The sequence below is a fragment of the Lutra lutra genome, chromosome 3, assembly GCF_902655055.1.
Source record: "Lutra lutra chromosome 3, mLutLut1.2, whole genome shotgun sequence".
NCBI lineage: Eukaryota > Metazoa > Chordata > Mammalia > Carnivora > Mustelidae > Lutra > Lutra lutra.
The window spans coordinates 124,797,210-124,820,201 of record NC_062280.1 but is presented as its reverse complement, the minus strand read 5'-3'; the positions used below and the strand labels follow the sequence as shown (position 1 = coordinate 124,820,201).

The 22,992-nt window shown below is 46.5% G+C and overlaps 1 long non-coding RNA gene and 1 pseudogene across 1 annotated transcript; both read left to right on the top strand.

Annotated features, from left to right (window-relative positions):
* LOC125096227 (ral guanine nucleotide dissociation stimulator-like) overlaps positions 1–22,992 on the top strand; it is a 254,921-nt pseudogene that overhangs the window by 49,631 nt on the left and 182,298 nt on the right.
* On the top strand, positions 12,947–21,117 carry LOC125096236 (uncharacterized). Its single transcript, XR_007126109.1, has 3 exons — positions 12,947–15,388; positions 16,645–16,691; positions 18,930–21,117. It is a non-coding gene; the product is annotated as an uncharacterized LOC125096236 (long non-coding RNA).

Sequence of the window (22,992 nt, the reverse complement as noted above, 5' to 3'; positions counted from 1 at the left end):
GTTTGTCGGTCAAATAAATAAATAAAATCTTTTAAGAAAAATTGCTAATATGAGGGGTGCCTAGGTGACTCAGCTGGTGAAGTGTCTGACTCTTGGTTTTGGCTCAGGTCGTGATTCCAGGGTCATGAGATGGAGACCCAAGGCGGGCACCCTGCTCAGGGGGGAGTCTCCTGCTCTCCCTCTTTGCCCCTCCCCCCACTTGCACATATTCTCTCTAGATACAATAAATAAATCTAAGAAAATTCTGAAATGAATAAATAAAATAAATGTTTCAATGCCTTTTAATTTTTTCTCTAGAGAAAACAATTTGTTTTTGTTAGATTTATTCCTACATATTTGATGTTTTTGCTGATACTGTAAAGAATATATATATTTTAAAAGATTTTATTTATTTATTTGAGAGAGAGAGAGAATGAGAGAGAGGACGCATGAACAGGGGGAGGACCATGGAGAGGGGCAGAGGGAGAAGCAGACCCCTGTTGAGCAGGGAGCCCAATGCGGGACTCTATCCCATGACCTGAGCTCAACCAACTGAGCCACCCAATATTATATTTTCTTATTTAGTTGATGGCAAATGCATAGAAATCCAATTGGTTTTTTAAATTCTTTAATTTGGGAAAATTCACAAATCATGAAGTTGTTCTTTTAAACTGTAAGATCTAGCGTGTTCACACAGTTGTGCGACCATCAGCACTCTCTAATTCCAGAACATGTCATCCCCCCCAAAGAACCCCTGTACCTGTTAACAGTCAATCCTCAGTTCTCCTTCCCTAGATAACAGCTAAGTTATTTTTTTCTGTGTGGACTTGCCGATCCTGGACACTCTGTATAAATAGAACCATACAATGGGGAGTCTCATATGACTGGCTCCTTGCACTTAATATAATATTTTCAAGGTTCATCTCCAAGCAACATGTATCGTTCCTTTTTAGAGCTGAATGATATTCCACTGTATGGGTGTCCCACGCTTCGTTTATCCATTCTTCAGCTGAAGCGCATGTAGATGGTTTCCCCTTTGGCTCTGACGAAGAGCCCTGCTATGACTCTTCATGTACAGATTTTTGGGTAGACACGTGTATTCAGTTCTTCTGGATGAATACTTAGGAATGAAATTGTCGGGTGTATGGTAACTCCACGTTTAACTTTTAGAGGAACTGTCCAACTGTTTCTCAAAACAGTGGCACCATTTTGCATTCCCACAAGCAACGTACGACGGTTCCAATTGCCCCCATCTTTGCCAACATTTGTTATTGTCTGTCTCTTTTGTTATAGCCATTCTAGTGGGACGTGCTCTCGTTGTAGTTTTGATCCACATTACTCTAATGACTAGGGACGTTGGGCACCTTTTCATGTGTTTATTGGCCATTTGTATATCCTTTCCAGAAAAATGTGTATACATATCCTTCATCCATTTTTAAATTAGGTTATGTGTCTTTTTATTGTTGTGTTGTGAGAGTTCTTTATATATTCTGGATATAAGTCTCTTGCCAGATGTACAATTTGCAAATATCTGTCTTCTAGTCTATGGGTTGTCTTTTTCTTTTTTAATAAGAAGGCACAGAACTTCCCAATCATGATGTAATTCAGTTTATCTGTTTCGTATTTTTTTTTCTTTTGTCCCCTGTGCTTTTTAATGGTGATAGACCAGACGCATCTCCCTTAAAGTCAGGAACAAAACAACAGTGTGTGTGTTTGATTTAAGGGTTTCCTCTCTCACTGAACCAATCAATCAATTGCTTGCTCCCTCTCCCTTGACTGTAAGTCATTGCTTCAGGAAAGGACATGTGACCAAGCCAGGTCCCCCAGCCTTCTTCAGTGGGATCCGTCCAACTGAACCTGGGACAGAGTAACCCATTCTCTCCTCTCTGATTGGAAAGGTACAAAAAATCACCCAGAAGTAACAACCTCAGTTCCCCTGCAGAGTGAAGAAGTCTATCTGCAGAAATGGCAAAATATACTGCTCCTTGTCTCTTCCCTGACCTCCCGAAAATTCAGTTTTCATGTTGGGAAAATTGGAAAAATTCCTACCTCATGGGTTGCTACAAATAGAAATAAATATACAAATAATATACAAATACAAATAAAATAATGATTACAAAATGCTTTAGCAGGAAGACTCACTAACTGCTCCCTGTCAATTTTTTCATTATTAATGTCACAGATAAGCTCATTCCACACTTGCAGCCTGGCCTTCCTTCTCCCTCCCAGCATTGTCACCTCTTCACCCACCATGACCCCCATCCCCACCTGTGGAGACTGTAGAAGGATTGATTTCCCTCTAATATAGCATATGTTAGCATAGCATAGGTTTCATTTGCACTGATCATTTCCATCCGCTGAGGATGTGTTTCCAGAATGCCAACTCCGTCTTGTATGTTTTTAAAATATTCTTTTCTAAATTGTGATAAAAATATACACAAAATTTACCATCTTGGCCATTTTTAAGTGCAACATTTCCACCAGTAGTGACTATAGTCACATGGTTGTGCAACCATCACCACCATCCAGTACATTTCATCTTACCAAACTGAAACTATGTCCCCATTAAACAATACCTCCTCGTGCCCCCCTCCAGCCCCAGCCCCTGGCCACCACCATTCTGCTTTTTGTCTTTATGAATCTGACTGCTGTAGGTACCTCATGTCAGTGGAATCATCTAGTATTTCTCTTCAGGTGATTGGCTTATTACCCTTACTGTGATGTCCTCAAGTTTCATCCATGTTGTAGAACATGTCAGAACTTTGCTCCTTTTTAAGGCTGAACAACGTTCCGTTGTACGGACAGACCACATTTGCTCGCCCATTCATCTGTGGACACTTGGGTTGTCTTCACCTCTTGTCTATTGCGAGTAAGGTTTCTGTGAAGTGGGTCTACAGACATTTCTTTGTGACTCTGCTTTCAATTCTTTTGAGCACACACTCAAGGGCTCATATGACTTCTAAGAAAGGAATAAGCTCTGGAGCTTTAGCACGAATCCTCTCTGGGTTATTTCCCCCTGTTCTCATCACTGGCAAAGACTCTGTGGCTCTGGGAAGATGGCTGCTTGCCCAATGTGTCCCACACAGGTCGTGAGAGAAGATGAACCTGCAGCGTGGCCCATAGGCTCCAGAGCCCAAGCTCTTCTCATCTCCCTCCCCAAACAGAATATTCTTGGGGATAATCGATGGGCTCCCCAAAACAATGTGTTAGAACATGAACATACAAGACCCAACACTTTCTAATGCATGAAGACTAAACAGAAAACTTAGTGAAGGAGGAAATTCCATTCACAGAAGCTTTGAAATTGCTTGGAAATTAACCTGTTGTAGTAAATTTCAGGATTTGCTGAAGAAGATTTAAAAATTCTTGAGGGAGAAATAAAGGAAGAATTGAAATTTGGGGTTTGTTTCAGGCTAGGAAGATTCAGAATGATAAAGATCAAGAAGCTCCTGTAGTTCATTACAGATAGAGCTCAAAAATGAACTAAAGCGGTGCCTGGGTGGCTCAGTCGTTAAGCTTCTGCATTCAGCTCAGGTCATGATCTCAGAAAGCTGGGATCCAGCCCCGCATCGGGCTCCCTGCTCGGAGGGAAACCTGCTTCCCATTTCCCACTCCTCCTGCTTGTGTTCCCTCTCTCGCTATGTCTCTCTTTGTCAAATAAATAAATAAAATCTTTTTTAAAAAATAAACTAAAATTTTCACAACTATTATATTAAAAATCCACCTGGACAAATAAATTGGCCAGTGTATGCACTGGGAGAGAAAAATAAAGTGGCTCGGGAGAACTCATTTCCCAGATAATTATAAAATATTTTATCAAATGACAATCAATAGGGTTGTATGACATTGGCTTAAGAACAGGAAAAGATAGCCAATAAAATAAAACATAGATTCCAGGTCTATGCTTAAGCTTCATGAGAACTATTCCAGGATAGAACTATATCCAGGATTAACCTGGAATAAGGAAAAAATGGGAAAGGGGTGACTGGGTGGTTTAGTCAGTTGTCTGCCTTCAGTTCAGGTTATGGTCCCAGGGTCCTAGGATCAAGACCCTCATTGGGCTCCCTGCTTGAGACCCTCATCGGGCTCCCTGCTCTGCAGGGAATCTGCTTCTCCCTCTGCCTCTGCCCTTCTCCCTACTTGTGCTCTCTTTCCCTCCCTCTCTCTCTCTCAAATAAATAAATATTTTTTAAAATCTTAAAAAAATTAAAAATTGGGAAAGGAAGTAACTTTCAATAAATGTTATTGAAGGAACTGAGTGACAATAATATCTAATATGTAATGAGTATTAACTCTGTGCCAGGGGTTATTCTAAGTGCAAGACCTTATTTAACAACTTCGTGAGGCGTGTTCTATTATTATCCCAATTCCATGGATGAAAAAACTGAGTTACGGAGAACCTGTATGAACTTGCCCACAACCACGGAGCAGCTTAAGTGGCAGAACCCAGTCAAACAGTCTCAGGTCACCCCTCCCCACCCCCTGCTGCCATTCCTCTCACATTACAAAGTCAGAGCTTTGACCTAACTGCTCAAATAGCTAAGCTTTAAAAGCCCTGCTTTAAAAAAGAAAAGAAAACTTAAAAAAAATATTTAAATACCTATCTCAAATGCAGAAGGAAGTCAATACGTTGACACTAAAAAAAAAAAATATTGTGATGAGTGGATTTTTAAATATCAATATAAAAATACGATTTTGCTACAAAAAAAAAATTGGAATTTGGTAAGAGATCATGAAAAAACAATGCTCTGACACCAGGATGGCTAAAATCAGAAGACTGACAATGCCAAGTGTTAGTGGGGAGAGGGAATAGCAGGCAACTCCCACACAGTGCTCAGGAAGAGTGTTAATCCGCTCAGCCCCTTGGAAAAATTGTTTGGTCCGAACTACTAAAGCTATGCATGTAGAATATGACCAGACACAAAATGAGTGCATAGATCCCTCCTAAACATGTACAAGACACAGCATGTTTCTTTGTGGTGGCCAGGAATATTTTTAACAGCTTCAATCACAATAACCCAAAACCAGAAATGACCCAAATGTCCATCAACCGGGGGCATGGTTCAATGAACCAAATGAGATCCTACTCAGCAAGAGAAAGGAAAGAATCATTGACATACACGAGACGTGCGTGAATCTTCAGATGCTTGGTTCAGCGAAAAAAGTAAGACTCTGAAAAGTAAGTACCAGGTGATTGCATTTATATGACCCGCAAGAACGGGCAAAGCAATTGAGGATTTAAAAAAATATCTGGGACGCCTGGGTGGCTCAGCTGACTAAGCGGCTCTCTTCAGCTCAGGTCATGATCCCAGAGTCCTGCGATCAAGGTGTTGTTGGACTCCCTGCTCAGTGGGGAGCCTGCTTCTCCCTCTCTCTCTGCTGCTTCCCCTGCCTGTGCACTTGCTCTTGTTTTCTCTCTGTCTCTGTGTCAAATAAATAAATAAAACCTTGAAAAAATAATCTAAGCAGTTACTTTGGGAAGTGGGTATTTGACTGGTAGGACCTCCAAAGGAACTTTCTAGGGTACTTGAAATGCTCTGTCTTGCTCTGGATTACGGTTACACAAACTTACATTTGACTGAGCAACATACTTAAGACCTGTGCCATTTACTTAAGTTTTAGAGCTCTATAAAAAGAAAAACCAGTGGACCAACAAAAATGTTAAGCTAAATATGAGCGACAGATTTCTTTTATTCATTCAACAAACATTTGTAAACACCTGTTGTGCACTGGATGCAGAGGATACCTCACTGACTGAAGGACACCGTCTATGAACTCAAATCCTGCAGGGGACACGGATCAGTGAATAAATACGGAACCTCACAAAGCACGACTGAGTTGGGAACAGGTGTCATGGTGCACATAGGACCGTGACATAGGGGAAACACATGTAGGGGGAAGTGGGGGAATTTTGACAGGAGAGAAGAGGTTTAAACTAGGTCTTAAAAGATGAATAGAACCATGGTGTATGCCTGAGTGGCTCAGTCCCTGAAACACTCAACGCTGGGTTCCAGCTCACGTCATGATCTCAGGGTGACGGGATTGAGCCCCACATCGGGCTCTACACTCAGCTAAGTCTGCTTGGGATGATTTCCCTCTTCCTCTCCCTTTCCCCCTTTCCCGTCCCACATTCTCTCTCAAATAAATAAATAAAATCTTAAAAAAAAAAAAAAAAAAGATGAGTAGAGCCACAGTGAGATACAACCTCATATCCATTAGGATGGCTACCATGGAAAAACCAGAAAAGCACAAGTATTGGCGAGGATAGGAAAACATCGGAATCCTTTGCACGCTATTGGTGGGAAAGTAACACGGTGCCGCCCTAAGGAAAGCAGTGGGGAGGTTCTTCAAGAAATTAAAAATAGACGTAGAATACAATCCAGCAATTCTACTGCTGGGTATGTACCCCAAGGAATGGAAAGCAGGGTCTTGAAGAAGTATTTGTATGCCCACATTCATAGCACCATCGTTCACAAAAATGGAGGTGCAAGCAGAGCGAGTGTCCATGACCAATGCACAAGCGCACAGCGGTCTAGCCATACAACGCAATATGATTCAGTCTTAAAAAGGAAGGAAATTCCAACACAAGCTTCAACATGAATAAGTCTTGGGGACATCATGCTCAGTGTAGTGACAAGCAGTGTATCCTTTCCACTGATAGGAGGTACCTGGAGTAGTCAAGTCTGCAGAGAAGGAAGGCGGAATGGTGGTCGCCAGGGGCTGTGGGGAGAGGGAAGGGGGGAGGTGTTGTTTAACAGACACAAGAGTTTCAGTTTCGTAGGAAAGTTCTCGAGGTTAGCTACACAACAACAGGAACATACTTAACACTCTTGAACTGTACACTTAAACGTCTTTAAGATGGTCAACTGTATGTTGAGTGTATTTAGCTACAATTGAAAAAAAAAATGAGTAGAGAATTTCCTGGCAGAAAAGGGCACACCTAAGTTCAGAAACTTGGAAGAGCCTGGTGTTTTCAGGGAATGATGACATATTGACTGTGTTGAGTGCAAAGGACTCGCAAGTGATGGATGGTAGCAGGTGATCCCACAGAACCTAGGCAGGGCTAGGTCGTGAAGGCCCAGACTGTCACATAAGCTGTTTGGTGCTTGACCTGATCAGCACCACAGAGGGCTCCCAGACCAGAATGTGGCGCAAAGCATTTGTCCCTTGTGAAATCACCCACCGCTAACTATGTCAGCGACCACAGCAAAAGTTGACGCTGCTGAGTACTGGGCATGCCTCGGGTTGAAGGGGACAGAAAGGGAGGGCGTGGGAACAGAACTACTCTGGATTCTTGTGGGGAAGCAACAGTCTTGGGAGGTAAAAGCATTAGGGCTGTAGGGACGCCTGCATGGCTCAGCTGGTTGAGCATCTGCCTTCGGCTCAGGTCATGATCCCAGGGTGCTGGGATTGAGATCCGCACCAGGTTTGTTGCTCAGCGGGGAGCCTGCTTCTCCCTCTGCCTGCTGCTTCTCCTATTTGTGCGTGCTCTCTCTCTGACAAATAAATAAAAATCTTTAAAGAAAAAAAAAAAGAGGGCAGTAGCTGAAGGACCAACAGAATAAAAGAGCTAAATGATTGTCCTTCAGGGAATGCATTTTTTAGGATTGCATAGATGGAGCTGGGGGAAGAGCCGTTTGAAGATGGAGAAGTGACAAATGGTTGATGGTGCTGGATTGCGAGGGTGGGGGTGGGGGACAGAGGAGCATGTGTGGTGACAAGAGGGCTCAGCAGACGAGGGGGGAAGGGACAAAGAGAGCTGAAGATGGAGGAAACTTGGAATGTGAGCGTGTTGCTATTGAACAGGACCTAAGAGGTACTGAATCATTCATGGGAGACTCTGGGCAAAGGTACCCATAAAGCAAATACGGGGACAACAGGCAGGCCATTGGGTCCTCCCAGAAAGCTGCCAGGGGGTGGGGCTTGATCTCTGAAGCCATGCCTCATTGCACACCTGTCCCAGCAGCAACCTCTCAGGGGCGTCTGTCCTTCAGGATATCTCAACAAGTCAGGGATTTGCACGGGAGATCCTGTCTGTACGCAGGGGGCCAACATTCCAGCTGGGCCTGGCTGAGCAAAGCCTGCGTGCTGGGCAGGCAGATCTGAGTTTGCCCTGCCCTTGCCGTTAGTCACCAGCCATTGAATTAGAGCAAACTCCTGAACGCTGTGAAGTCACACTGTCCTCCCCTCTAAAACAGGGCCAAAATGACCAACTTAAAATGTGTGCCATGTATGACGAGATGAGTGTGTGTTCCTCGAAGGAAAGCTGCAGGACTTGTCTGCCTTTCCGGGAAGTGGTGACCACCACAGCTGAGCTGCGCACACTTGCATGCACAGTACACTCGGCGTATTGCTTCTCACATTGTGCCCAGAGCCCTGGCAGTTGGCTTTTATTAACGCCATTAATGTTGATAACACAGGCTTGCAGACGTTCAGTCTTGCCCAAGGTTACCTGGTTAATAAGATGCCAAGATTGGGGCCAGGTGACTTTGCTTTTCCCTCTATACGTGGTGACACCTTTAACAAAATCCTTTTTTCCTTCCAGCAGTCGTGTTCAGGACGGAGCTAGATCCTATAGAATTAAAACAGGCACTCGAATGTGCGGGTTTTACTGTATACAGATGTGCTTAGACTTCTCGGGCCCTCCTTCAGCATGCTCCCCACACTGGGCACAATCCTTTGCTCCAGCATATCGTCCCCACAGCACGCACAAAGCTCCTCGAGACCGGAGTCGGTGTCCTGCATTCCTACCATTCAGCACAGCTTGGCACGTGGTATCTGCTAGATAAATACTTGGTGATTGAGGAAATGCATTTTTTTTCTTAAGAAGAGACTTCATTTTCTTCTCATAATGCATCTCTAGAAAGCCGTACCTAGTCTTCTCACCTTGCCTGTGAAGCCGGGGACCACCTTTGTTTGCGATTTGTCTTCTTTCATTTCTCATTGGATTCAGTCAAGGTCAGAGTAATTTGTTTGCTCATTAGTCAGGTGTTGTTAAGCAGACACTAATTGCCAGGTGCTGTGGGGTGTTGGAGATGTGGCTCTTGAAAGGTGGCCAGAACAGTTGTGTAGGTTGTATACTGCACAATGAGGATTCGTTCATAGCACAGCCTTCCCCGAAGGGCTTGCTGAGTGCTCCTGGCTTGAGGACAGAGAAGCAGATCAGACTTCCACCTGTCCAGGGAAATGTTCAGTTCCATCAAATCTAGTGCTTGGAAAAAAAAAAAAAAGAAAGAAAAGAAAAAATCTAGTGCTTGGGAGACTTACTGCGTTGGGGGAGGGGGAGGGGCTCAAGTCCTCCGAAATCACCCAACACTGGCTTTTGGGAACCAGGATGCGCCCTGGGTAGATTCTTCCCCCTAGTTCCCTACCAGGCACTAACTTGCAGCACCAGCCAAGCCTTCCCAGATGGATTTCTAACCATTGAAATGGAGGTTTCTAATGGAAATCCTTGCGGCCCTTTACTTAGAGCCTCTCCAGTGGGCACTACTCTAATTATTCAATTGCCTAATTCCATTTATCTTTCATGATCCATTATGCACCCCTGACAGGCTGCGTCTTCCTTAGCAGATACATAACCTAGTCTAATGGATTCTGGGTGAAACCAACCACATTGACTAAGGGATTTAGCTGGTACCTAATTCCCCTAAACTATTATTTTATAAATGAACAAGGCCGACAGACACATTTTCTGCTTTAGGATAAATATTTTATGAATTGCCCCTCTGATACATCACATTATTAGTACATTATCCTTCATCCCTCCCCAAGGTTTGAAGGGCCTGGGCATACACTCAGGAGTACATTTGGGTGATTTTATTGAACAGGCTGCTTTTAAAATCTGTTTGTATCAGTGGAAAAAAAAAAAAGAAATACTTTTGTTTCACGAACGGGAAAAGTTCTTTAAATGTTGATTTGCTATTTCAGTGTGAAAGTTGCCGTTTGAGGACTTTTGGGTTGACAGACATGTCCGGGGGTCCTTAAAAAAAAATTCAGTGCGTTGTCATTCCTTGGCATGCCCAGGGAGGACCATCAGTGCTGGGAGAAGTTTTGCACAATTAGGAAAGGAGCATCTCCCTTATCTTGAAAACAAAACATCACAAGAGAGTCAATTGGTGGTGGTGGTAGTTTTTTGTGTGTGTGTGTGGTTACGTTCATTTTTTTTTAAAAGATGCAGTTTTGGGGGTGCCTGGGTGGCTCAGTGGGTTGGGCCTCTGCCTTCGGCTCGGGTTGTGATCTCAGGGTCCTGGGATTGAGCCCCGCATTGGGCTCTCTGCTCAGCAGGGAGCCTGTTTCCCCTTCTCTCTCTGCCTGCCTGCCTCTCTGCCTACTTGCGATCTCTGTCTCTCTGTGGGGTAAATAAATAAAATTAAAAAAAATATATATGCAGTTTTTAATCTAAAAGCCGATTTTATATGTGGAATTTAAGAAACAAAACAAACAAGCAACAGGGAAAAAGAAAGAGAGGGAGAGAGGCAAACCAAGAGACCAAACTCCAGAGAACAAACAGATGGTTACAGGAGGGGGGGACGGGGGATGGGGGAACTAGGTGATGGGGATTCAGGAACTCACTTGTCGCCACAAGCTCGGGGTGGTATATGGAAGGCTTGAATCACCATATTATACACCTGAAATGAAATTACGCCGTATGCTAGCTCACTGGAATTTGAATCACAACTTCTACAAAAGGACCTATTTCTCACCATACTCCCTTATGGTTTCACTGAACCTCACATGGGCGTTCTACGGCGGGTGGTGGTACCAGCAGGCGGGCCGTGGCACTCGGGCTAAGAACAAGATTCTCCAAGCACTGAGCATTCAACATCGTTCAGCCCAAGATCATCCAAAGAAAGCGACTTCGAGTTGCTGTGTTCTCTCCCTCGTGCAGGATAAACATGGCACGCTTTTTCGTGTTTGCTAGCCCAAATGTGTACATGGTTAAAATGATAGAAGGCTCTAATCCATCTCCTCATTACTGGTAGCCTTCCTATCACAGGACAGGAGGCCTGAGAGGCAGGAAAAGGCCCAAGGGGCAAAAGCCGCTGACTTTGTGGACTTTCCCCAATCCCTGGGGCAACGCGGACAAAGATTGGGACCTGGAGTAAATAAACTAGAATCTCACTGTTTTTCTGATGACAAACAGCCTTTATGTTGCTTCCAGATGGTACGGCACCAGATCCACTCACAGAGATGGCATTAATCGTCACGTTTTTTAGGGATTAATTAGGATCGAACTGATAGGGAACAGGGCAGGCTAACCTTTGATAAAATTCCACGTGAAGCTACAAAGCGAGTGACGTCAAAGGGAGATGGGAGTGTGATGAATGCATTTACACCTTCTTCGAGTCTCTCTTGAGTATGTTTTACCTTTGCCATAAAATGAAAACATTTAAATTTCTTTAAAATTACATTTGACTTAATTATACCCAGGCCCTGATACCAGCAAGCCCCCCATTTTGTCTGTTTTTCTGTCATAAAGAGCGACCAGGCTCATCATTTCATAAAGAGTTGTTTTCTGCAGGATGTTCGCTATGTGCAGAATGTTAATAGCTAGCTGACTGTGAATAGGTTCTGTGTCTCCACTTGAAATATAGAAAAATGGCCCGGACATTAAAAAAGATAAAAGGGAAAAGGGCAGTAATGAATTTAGAGGAAAATGAACATTAATGGTACTAGCATTACTCATGCTCCACATAACAAATTATTGGAAATCTGTCAAGCACACCAAATTATCTACTCGTCGGCTGCTGTGGGGCCCTCTGCAGCCATCCAAAACCAGCAAAAGCAAGACAATTTAGGCTAATTTTACTATTTATAACAATAGAACAGGCCATTAAGATAAATTAATGTCATTATCAAGTTTCTATGAAAATGACAAATACCACTATTTCGAGCAGCTTAGAGGCTGTTGACTATAATGAAATCCGCAGCACAGGTACTAAAGAGAAACACTCCAAGTAATTATTTTCTAGTAGCCTGTTTGTTTCCTGACCATTCATTTGCTTTCACACAATTAGTTCTGTACACAATATGGTGTTAACTAAACAGTCAACACTATGCAGCATTAAGACTAATTGAGCCATTAGGATGCAGTTTCCAGCCTTTTCCTTCCTAAAGAGAGCTGGGAGTAAACAGACCAGGGGCAACAACGGCAGTACCATGCTGGCGTGGATTGTCTTAATTTAAAGGAACTCCAAACAAGATAATAAGCCGCCCAGGTGAAAAGCTCTGCGGAGAAGACCCTCGGACGCGCTGGACAATCACCCACCGGATGGAGCGAGAGGGCATCCCCGTCCGTCCCTCCCAGGGGACACCTGGCGGGGCTGGACTTCCGCCGGCTGGGTCTTTGGGCCACCCAGAGCAGTGCTGTCCACAGGGTGTCTGAACCTGCGAGTCCTTCTTCCAGGGCTCAGGTCCATGATTTCGGAGCTGTTCAAGCCACACCATGGAAGGCCCCCACTGCCCCAGGAGGGCGGTTCCACTGCTTGCCTCCAGGTTAAGGTTTTGGGACCAAAGGACTCAAAGACTGTCCACAGCGGAGGGCTGCGTTCCAACCATCGGATATCTGTGGGAATTCGTGGTCCCTGGCTATGCAGTGAGGGCGTTATTAAGTCCCGTGAGCTCCTCATTGCGTTGGAAACTTTGCATGTGGTGGAAGCCCGACCAGGAGCTGGGGAGGCTCGGTTCCTAAAGCGGGGGCAGAGGATTCATGAGCCCTCTCAGGCGTATGCTCAATGCTCCCAGTGCTGTGTTGCCCCCTATTAGGGGAGTGTGAGCAGACCACTCTGTGGATACTGCTCAGAAATGGCCTGGGGGCGCCTGGGTGGCTCAGTGGATTAAAGCCTCTGCCTTCGGCTCAGGTCATGATCCCAGTATCCTGGGATCAAGCCCTATATCAGGCTCTCTGCTTAGTTCCTCTCTCTCTCTCTCTCTCTGCCTGCCTCTCTGCCTACTTGTGATCTCTGTCAAATAAATAAATAAAATCTTAAAAAAAAAAAAAGAAAAGAAATGGCCTGGCGGCCAGCCCCAGCTGTCCTTCCCCTCTCCCGGCTGGGACAAGGGTGCTGATGTTCAGTGCTGCTGTAGAAAGCCAGAAGGTTCTCAGCAGATAGGAGACACACGCCCATGAGCTGGGTCTCCACAGAACCCAGAGCCCATAAGGAGTTCAGGCAACAATAGAACTAGTAAGAAGAGACCAAACAGAGGGCCCGAAGGGGAACAGGTGCAGCGTGCCTAGCATCTCAGAAACCCCTCTACACAAGATCTTTGATTTGTATCAGAGTCATCACGTGATGTCTGCCAAGGTACGGAAAATACAGAACCAGCTGGAAGGGAACTTAGACATGAAGGCTTCCAGTGACTAGCTGAGAAGCAGAGACCAAGCGGCAGAGGTGAGAGCCCATCCCTGATGCCTCGATTCTCTAACCAATAGCTTTCCTACAGGACCACGTTGCTTCTGTGCACCAGCACAGGTATCCCCAGGGGCTATGTGTGCGTGCACACGTGTGTGTGTGTGGTCCCGGCTCCCTCTCCCCATGAGCACCCCTTGGCCCTTTACCTTTGCTAATTGCAAACCACAGTCACTGGTAGACTCATTCAGCGTTCCGACTGCCAGATCAGGAATCCTTTAAGAAAAGGCATGACTCCTGCCTAATGGGGCCACGGACACCCTAAAAGAAAGCCAAGATGGCCCTCAGCATCCCCCTCCAATCAACATTGAGTTCATCACCCTTCCGCTCCCTTTTCTCCCTATGCCCAGCCCCCCATCTCCCACCTCAAGTGGTCTGCTCGTCCCCCTCTGCAACCACAGCCGTAATCAGCACTATGAGAGGCTGAGAGAATGTGGAGTTTCCTTATCTTCCACAGAACCTAGAACAGAGTCAGCAGTCCATAAATACATGTTCTTTCAAGGAGCCTTGAGGTAGGTTTTCTGACTGCAGTGACCTTGGGGGAAATGTAGGTGGGACGTGGACCCAGGGCTGGAGAGGAATGGGCTTCCTACCATGCTGCGCCCTCGGGCGCTGACAGCTTAGGAAGATCCCTCTTTGATTCTGGAGTCAGTGTTTCTGTGGCATTTGCTGACTCAGGAGCGAAGGACCCTTAGAGAGGTGGCTTGTCCCCATTCTGTCCTCGGGAGGCCTGGAGACACCAGTCTAGCACCTTTCTGGGCTTACTTTCAAGGTCACCTGGCTGCTGAGCGGGGTGGGGCCATCCAGTTTGTAAAATCACAAATACTGTTTTTCAAAGACATGGTTCTCGGGGAAGATACACGGTGAAGTCATTATCTCCACTAAGCCGGTGGTGATCGTCGTGGTGACAAACCTTAAAGCCCAAGAGCTCAGAGCTCTCTCAATCATCACAGTAACTATTCTGAAAGTCTCCCCAGTGGATGGGCCACTTCATGACCTCTAGGTGAGGCAGTCGGGTGACCTAAAAGGAAAAAAGTCCTGGGAACGGGCCGGAGGCGGCTGCTCCCTGAGCCGTGTGCCCGAGGAAGTGAGGATGCGTGGAGCCATGCAGAGTCGCTGGAGGGGGGCAGCAGAGAGTCCTGGGGCAGCCTGAAGCTTCTCGTCAAGGTCATTGGCAGCAGGGAGAAGGCTCTGAGACACTTGATCTTTTTCCCTGCAATAGGCCAAGATCGGGTGCTGGGTTAAGCACACTGCATTGTCTCCAGCACGCTGTGAAGAAAGCTGACTTACATGAGGATATCGAGGGCACAAGAGTCAAGAAACATGCCCAAGACTGCGTGGCTAGCGGGCGAGGAGGCAGGATTGCAAGCTGGATCTGTCTGTCCTGCTTCAGAGGCTCTGTGCTCTCTGGAGGCTTTCCCTCTCGGAGGCTCCTCTACCTGCCATGCGAGTTAGCAGCCTCCTGGTCCTAGGACTTCTTTCCCCTTTGACCTTGAACAGCCTCAGTTTCCCCTGCCATAAAGTTGGGCTGATTGGGACCCCACTGGATTTCTGTGAGTATTAAGATAAGCTGCTTCACCTCCCAGACTGGGCGCAGAGCCTCTCTCCCGCCCCGGAGGCCAGCCCAGCCCTCTGTGATCCGTGGCTGGTTGATTTCAGGGCTCCTGGTGCTGCCGGAGCCGATTACCAGCTGCGACAACCTCATTCTGCAAAAATCACGCTGGCTTTTACAGGTCTTTACGGGAAGGAAATAGGCTAATGCACTGTTTCCCGAGTATGTCAGTACAGCCGAATCTCTCTAATGGGCTCAAATTGCAGTTTTAAAACCTAAACTATGAACTTAAACTCTCCCGCAGACATGGGCAGGACAGGCGTCCTCACTTCTCATGCTTCCAGTGAAAATCTAGGCAGAGAACAACCCTGGGTCCTGCCTCCCTCTGAATAGCAGGGCTCACAAGCAGGAGTGAACGTGACCTCAGCTGGGCTTGCTCTGCAGAAAGGTGAGCGAGATGGAAAATTTAGGAAAATTTTCTAACTTCAGAACTCTTTAAAGTTCTCCCTGGAGCCCCTGCGCACCCCATATTCTCCCACGATCCCGTTCTCACTGCCACAGGAAATGTAAGACGGAGCCTCCGCATTGGCCCTAGGGCCACAACCCCCCTCCCCCACCACAGCTCCCTGACCTGCAGAACACTGCTGCCTGAGATCAGCTTTATTTTGTGAACTCTGCTGCTGTATTTCTCCGTAGACTCCCAGGCCCTCTATGTGGCTTATATCGCTGTTGCTATTAATCAAATACACGGAATTGTTCCCAACAATCTGCGTTTCTGGCCAAGAGCTTTTGGCCAACCACAGTGCACATTTTGCATGAAGTGGGCACTGTGCATGGGCCCCGGGCATCTGTATGCGCATGTTGGAGGCCCACGGTGACCCTACCCACAGTAAACCCAGCTTCACAACTGAGGAAACAGGTTCTGACATGTTCCGCTTACTTGCCCAAGATCACACAACTGGTGAGGGGCAGGGACAGGACGGGGTCCCAGCAGTCTGACTTCAGAGGCTGCATTCTTGGTCTCTTGGTCTCTGCAATTCCCCTGGTCTTGTCTTCTTTTTTCTTTTCTTTTCTTTTCTTTCCTTTCCTTTCCTTTTCTTTCCTTATCCTTTTTTTCTTTTCCTTTCTAAAAGATTTTATTTATTTATTTAGAGGGAGGGAGGGAGGGAGGGAGGGGTGGGGCAGAGGGAGAGGGAGAAAGAGAGAGAATCCCGAACAGACCCTGTGCTGAGTGTCAGCCCAACACAGGGCTCTACCCCACAACCCTGAGATCATAAGCAGAGCTGACACCAAGACGCCCAACTGACTCAGCCACCCAGCCACCCAGCCACCCCACCCCTGGCATTTTCAGACACTGCCCTCAGAGTGGATCAGTAAATGGTCCCCCTCTCAGTGCTCATGTGAGCCTGTGGGCTCTTCAGAACAGACCACTAAGCAATGACACAGCTCAGCCATGGAGGCCAACTGTCAGCAGTCCTTGCTTTCTCATAGCAGAGAGGAAGGGACATGCCTGGTGTCAGCCAGAGCCTCTGAACGGGGTCCAGCTGGAGTGAGGACGGGTTGATATGTCTCTGGCCCTTCACACACTCTTTCTCCTAACCCTTAGCAAGAATTTTCTAAGCACACTCTAAAAAATGGCCCACGTCTCAATAACCGATATCATGGAAGGGAGTCAAGCAGGCACTTCTGCATTTCTCTTCTCAGCTTGCTTATACAGTGGGACTGCTGGGGTGCCTGGGCGGCTCGGTCAGGTAAGTGTCTGGCTCTTGATTTCGACTCAGGTCATGATCTCAGGGTTGTGAGACTGAGCCTGCATCAGCCTCCACACTCAGCACAGAGTCTGCTGGACAGTCTCTCTCCCTCTGCCCTCCACCCTCTAAAAAGATAAATCTTAAAAAAAAAAAAAATGAGACTTTTCCTGCCTTCTGAGGTCCATGACTTAGGAGGGCGTCTCCAGCAGTTGCAGCGATGGCATCTGGTAAGGGTTCCGTGTATATTGACGTGGCCATGACAGTTTCTTGACTTTGCTAAATCTGCCCCACTTGTCTAAATTTAGCAGCCTATTTACTCCAAAGACCAGAATCCAGCCAAGCCCACAGTGATGATGGCAGGGTACGAGTGGCCGCGGCAGAGTGTGCCGACTGAGGAGCTGGCGTGGAAAGAGCAAGGAGGCAGACACTGGCTGCTGGTCCCCTTGTGTGGAGGCGGAGCCCTCTTTTGCAGGCTGGGGGCTGGGTCTGCCCTTCATTCTGCTCTATCGGGCTGGCTTTGAGCATGGACCCTTACGCTTCCAGTTCTCGCCTTTCTCATCTGGGCTGTGAACACTCAATAATCCCAAATCCCATTCCAGTTCCTAAAAACCTCTGTGATTTTGGGACTGTACAGATTCTGTGATTGTATTGCATTTTTGCTCTGGATTCCGAATCTATTTATGAGAACATAACATCCGATCACCTTAGTTTACTACTCATCATGGGTTGGGAGGGGGAAGCAATCCCACCCCATGCACGTAAGTGTCCCCAGCGTGTGGCAGCTTACCTCGCCCTTGGGGGATGCTGTCCAAAGGTGGGGAGGGTGGGCTCTGTTCTGAGGCTCCTGCTGTGCCTCAGAGTTGCCTCCCAAATATCAACATGGCTTTATGGGGCCTGTGACAGTGACAGAGTCTATAGTGAGTGTGGGAAATGCCCAGTGAGGGAAGAGCTAGACCCTGTGCAGACAGGTGATCTTGTCATTTATCTTTTTCCTAAGCAGTGATCCTGGAGCAGTTTCCTATTTTGATTTTATTTTATTTATTTGAGAGAGAGGCAGAAAGAGCAGACACGTGCAAGCTGGGGAAGAGACAGAGGGAGAGAATCTTCTAGCAGACTCCCTGCTGAGTGTGGATGCAGGGCTCAATCTCACTACCCCTGAGATCATGACCTGAATCGTACCAAGAGTCAGATACTCAACTGCATGAGCCACCCAGGCACCCCTCCTGTTTTGACTCTTAAAACGTGGACTCACAGGCCAAGTCATTCCCATTTAACTGGACTTTCCAATTAGTTTGATTTTAGCTAAGGGAGAATTTGTTAAACTGTGATTTTATCATCAAAATGACAGTTGTAATGAATTTTGACTTCTTAAAATTTTTCAAGTTTATTGATCCAGAGCAATTGAATTTGATCGTGCTTGTAACTTCCCCATCAGAGTGCCCTTGAACATGCCTAGAAAATCCTGAGAAGAAAGCCAGTTCCTAAGGCCTGGTAGCTTGTTTTTATATTGGAGCCCGGGTTCACATGACCATGAGGTAGGACGATGAACCCAACCAGAGGGTTCATTACAAGAAGAGAAGAATTCACTTCTCTTGGCTCCCTATCAGGGATGTCTGGTGGTTTCCAATGTCATTAACTAACTACTAACTAGCTAATTATTCTTAAAGAAAGATGACTTTGGCCTGTCACATTTCCCCTAAGATGCCTTCTCTAAGACAGTGATGTTGATCTTGCTGGGCCGCATTCTGGCCCTTTCTTGTACTCAGAGATAGGAAAGATAAAGACATGGCAGGCTGGTCTTGGGAGAGAAAGCCCTCCAGAGGGGGCATCCAGGAGGGAAGGAGGGACAATGGAAGCAACTAAAAGGACACCATGGAGGTGGGGGAAAGATGGGTTCTCAGCCTGGGAGAGATGAATAATACATTGGAAAGCAAACATAAGCATTATTTCTCTTCTAATCAGGATCATGAAGCATTTTACAAATTAACCACTTTCCTCAGACACTTACCATATTGAGTGGCTCTAGGTAGAGCCATCAGAGCGCACTCTGCCATCTGCATTTAGAAAATTGCCTATACATTTATTAAAGTGAAATTCACCCCTTAATTAATGCTGTTCTCCCTGAAGACTCTCATTAGCACATTGAGCTAATTACTGAAACCACAGGCCCAAGGGTTGGGTTGTTGTTTTTTTTTTTTTCCTATTACAGTAAAATTTGCTCCTGCCTTACCTTTATAGGATTTAAAAAGAAAAGATGGCAGAATCCCAATAACCTTTGGACCCTGGAATTGAATAAACTTTCATGCTGGCTGCCTTTCCCTTCTCTGTGGGAGGCATCTGCAGCTGCTATTTCAGCAAGAAATCCTTCCAGAATGAGAGAGGCCTGAATGTCTAGCCAACATTGTCGTCTTCTGAGAGCCCAGCTGCTGGGCAGGGGGTAGCAAGGGAATAAATTTGGAATGATACACAAGTCAGTGTCTGTCTGGGGGGTCCTCGCAGACATTCATTTTCTATTTTCCTTTTACTCACCACCCATGTGGTTCCCATGGGTCCTTCCCAACGAGAAGAAAGGAAGGGGGTTGCAGATGACTAAAAAGGGGGGAGAGGGAGGGGACAGACATGTTTCTGACGTCAGTTAAAGCACCTTAAACTGTCCTGGAGGTGAGGCATCGGAACCAGGGACTGGGGCCTTGATGTTGACTTTGGGGGAAAGAAGCATGCTGTAAGTCCCGCCTAGGAACACCTGTTAATCTCAGCCTGCCCTGGTATTTTCTAGAAGTCTGTTAGCACACCCTCTTTTGCATGGAAGAATGCAGTTCTCGGTTACAGTTACAAATACTTTAAAATACAGGTTAAGTGAAAAAGGCAGAACAGAGATCGTATTAAGCCTATGATAGCAATTACATGATGGTCTGGATGCATTTAGCCAAGGACAGGAGGGAGACTAGGAAAAAGAACAGTTGTCACTTTGTTCAAGAGGTAAGTAGCGGCATGGTGTTCTCTTCTATACTTTTACAAATAATATTTTTGAAGTTTACATTTTGGAGTGAATTGTTTGCTTGCCATATTGGCCCCGCCCATTAAATGGCCCTCTTGCACCAGTTCGTAGTGGAGATGCTGGGTGGGGTCAGCTGAATAATCATCCCCCAGGACATTCATGGCCTGCAAAGGTCATCTTCCATGGCAAAAGGGACTTTGCAGATGTGACTAACTTGGAGATCTTGAGATGGGGAACTTTTTCTGGTTCAGCTGAAATATAATCACAAACAAGTATCCTGGTAGAGGGAGGGAAGAAGGTCAAAGTCATGGGGGGGATGGGAATGCTAGGACTGAAGCATCAGCTGGGGTGATGGGTGGATAGAGCCAAGGAATGCTGGCAGCCTCCAGGAGCCAGATAAGGCAAGGAAGCTGATTCTCCTCTAGAGCTTCCAGGAAGAACCAGCCCTGCCAAGACCTCAAGGAGACTGATTTCCAAATTCTGGCCTATAACTGAGTGAATTTGAGTGATGGTAAGTCACTTGGTTTGTGTCGATGTGCTACTGCAGCCACAGGAAAGGGACACAAGGGTCTCCTGGGGGGGGGGGGGGGGCACGGGTGCTACACCTTGGCCATTGGCGTGCATGGAAGCCTGATGACGGGCTCAGACTTTCTTGCCTCATGCAGGCTGACCCTGGGATGGGTTTGTGGCCTCCACAGCTGTTGCTGTGGCCCCCGAGCTTGAGGGCGGAGTGTTTCAGTTACCTGGTTGGTGCTGAAGGCTTTGACCCTGAGACATAGGATACTGGGTATCTTGAGTGAGTTCATGGACTTTATTATCTCCGTCCAGAACCTGTTCCAAGCCTCTGTCTCCCCATCTATAAAGTGGGGATATTTATGGAATTAATGAGAGTAAAACTAGATCGTATACATCAAACCTCAAGCGCACAGCACACAGCAGGCCCTCTGCAGGGAATGGGTCCTCCCATCCCCTACAGAGCTTTCCTGTAGCAAGGTCTGGCCCAGCCCCAGCCAGCGAGATTGGCGACATTCTTCTGGGAATCTAGAACAATCTGCAGGCCTCACATGGGCACACAGAGTTCATGGAGTGGTGGGGGTGATCTGCACCCGGGTCTCTGCCCCACGACCCAAGTGCCCCCAGTTAGAACACCAGGCTCCCACCCAATACCAGAATGTAGTGAAGGTCAACAGACCAGGCCCTTCTCTGGAGAAAAAGTGAAGAGAAGCAAACTGAAGACCCAGCTGGAATGAAGGAGGGAGGAGAAAATGCCTTTTTCCTGATTTTGAAAAACTCAAGATAGAAAATAAACAGAACAAAGGCCATGAACCTCACGTTCCCATTAACCAGCTCCAACAACGAACAACCTTCTGCTGCTCCACCTCTGCGCGCCCACCCTCTCTCCCCTGCTCACTGTAAAACACACACCTTGGACTGCACACAGCTTGGAAGGAAAATTTTAACCAATGAGACACCCTGTAATCCACACCTTATCACAAGATGGAACATCTCCCTTCTTGCAGAAAGTTCCCGCCTGTCCCTCTGCGGGTAATACCCATCAGCCTCAGATGATCTGATTTTTTTTTTCACCTTAAAATATTTTTGCTTGTCCTACATCTTCATGTAAGTGGAATCATGCAGTGGGAGTCTTTTTGTCCGGTTTCTTTCCCTCAACAGCATCTGACATTCGTCTACGTTGTTCTATAGATCAGGAATTTGTCTCTTTTTGGCTGAGTACTATTTCACAAGAACACAGCTATTTTTTTAAGAAAATATCTATTTGATCTCCCTTGGGTAGACTGTTCTAGTGGACTGCGAGAGGGGACAGCAAAGACACAGAAGACAGGACCTCTGCTGTGCTCAGGAAGCTTGATTGACCTGTAAGGAACAGCTCAGGGCTGAAGGGACAAGACAGGTGCTGTAGGTAACCTACCTGGGAGCATTTCCTCCTTCTTCTTGCCCACAGAACCCCATTTTGTTTGGTCGGTGGGATCTGCTCTGTCATGGGGGTTGACTCATGATGGGTGTCTTCCCAATCTCTTCTTGTCTTTGTAATCATGTTCTCTAAGGTTGGACCTGTGGCTGATGAGACATACGGAGAAATACAGTGGGAGCTTCCCTAGAAAAGAGGAGGAGGGAATGAAAACCTTAGAACCCCATCCCCTTCCTTCATGCTTTGGACATTGTCAGGCAAAGTCAATGGTGTGTCCAAGACGGAAAAGCACCCCTGACCTACTAAGGATGACAGCAGAGTCTGGTCTTTGATGACATTGTTGAGTTGTCAAACCAATCCCTTCGCTGCTCACCTCCTGACTTGCTGTTACATAAACAACACGAATCCTTCTGGCTTGAGCACCACTGAACAAGGACTTCCACTATTTGCAGCCAAATGCAAATACCTCAGGTGTGTCAGGAAACAAGCCTTGAGCTATGGGACAGGGACACCTGCTCCCACACTGGGCTGTGTCTCAGTACAAGGAGGAAACCCAAAGTGGAAACAGAGCAGGGGACTGAGTACCAAACAGCTAAGAGGACCTACCAGGATGTGGGCCTGGGCAGAAGGAAGACTTTTAAGGTTTGGAGTTATTTTTAAAATACCCACACTGATCCAAAAATATGGAGCTTGGTGGTTTGGTTTGGAATTATTTTTAAAATATCATCAGTGATCCAAAAATACGGAGCTTTGGGGTTTGGGACCAGTACTGGCGGGTGTCTGTCACTCACAGTGTGCCCAAAGAAGTCCTTGTTTCTGGTGCAGAAACTACACCTTGAAGTGTCAACTCCCACCTCCTGGTAAGCACCAGAGGGAGAGCATTACACCATAGCACAGAAAAATTTAACATGATTCTACTTATGGAGACATTTACAATCAAATTAAATCAATCGAATTAAAATAGGTATTTGATTAAAACCATGTTTCCTATGGTGGCTGAGGTTTCCATTTTGCAAGGTTCTTTTTTTTTTTTTTTTTTTGAGAGAGAGAGAGCACAAGCAGGGGGAAGGGCAAGGGCGGAGGGAGAAATAGAGTCCCTGCTGAGCAGGGAGCCCGATGTGGGGCTCCATCCCAAGACCCTGGAATCATGCCCTGAGCCCAAAGCAGACACTTAACCACTGACTGAGCCACCCAGGTGCCCCCATTTTGCAAAGTTCTGAAAGATACAGCCCCTGAGCCTGTGCACACATGGGGGGAAGCTGCTTGGTCCTGCAACTTTCCTCTGGTCCTGGATTATTCCTGAGCAGAGCCTTCCAACCAGTATCTGCAAATGAGCTAAATGTGTGCCTGAAAAATGGATCCCACTGACCCTG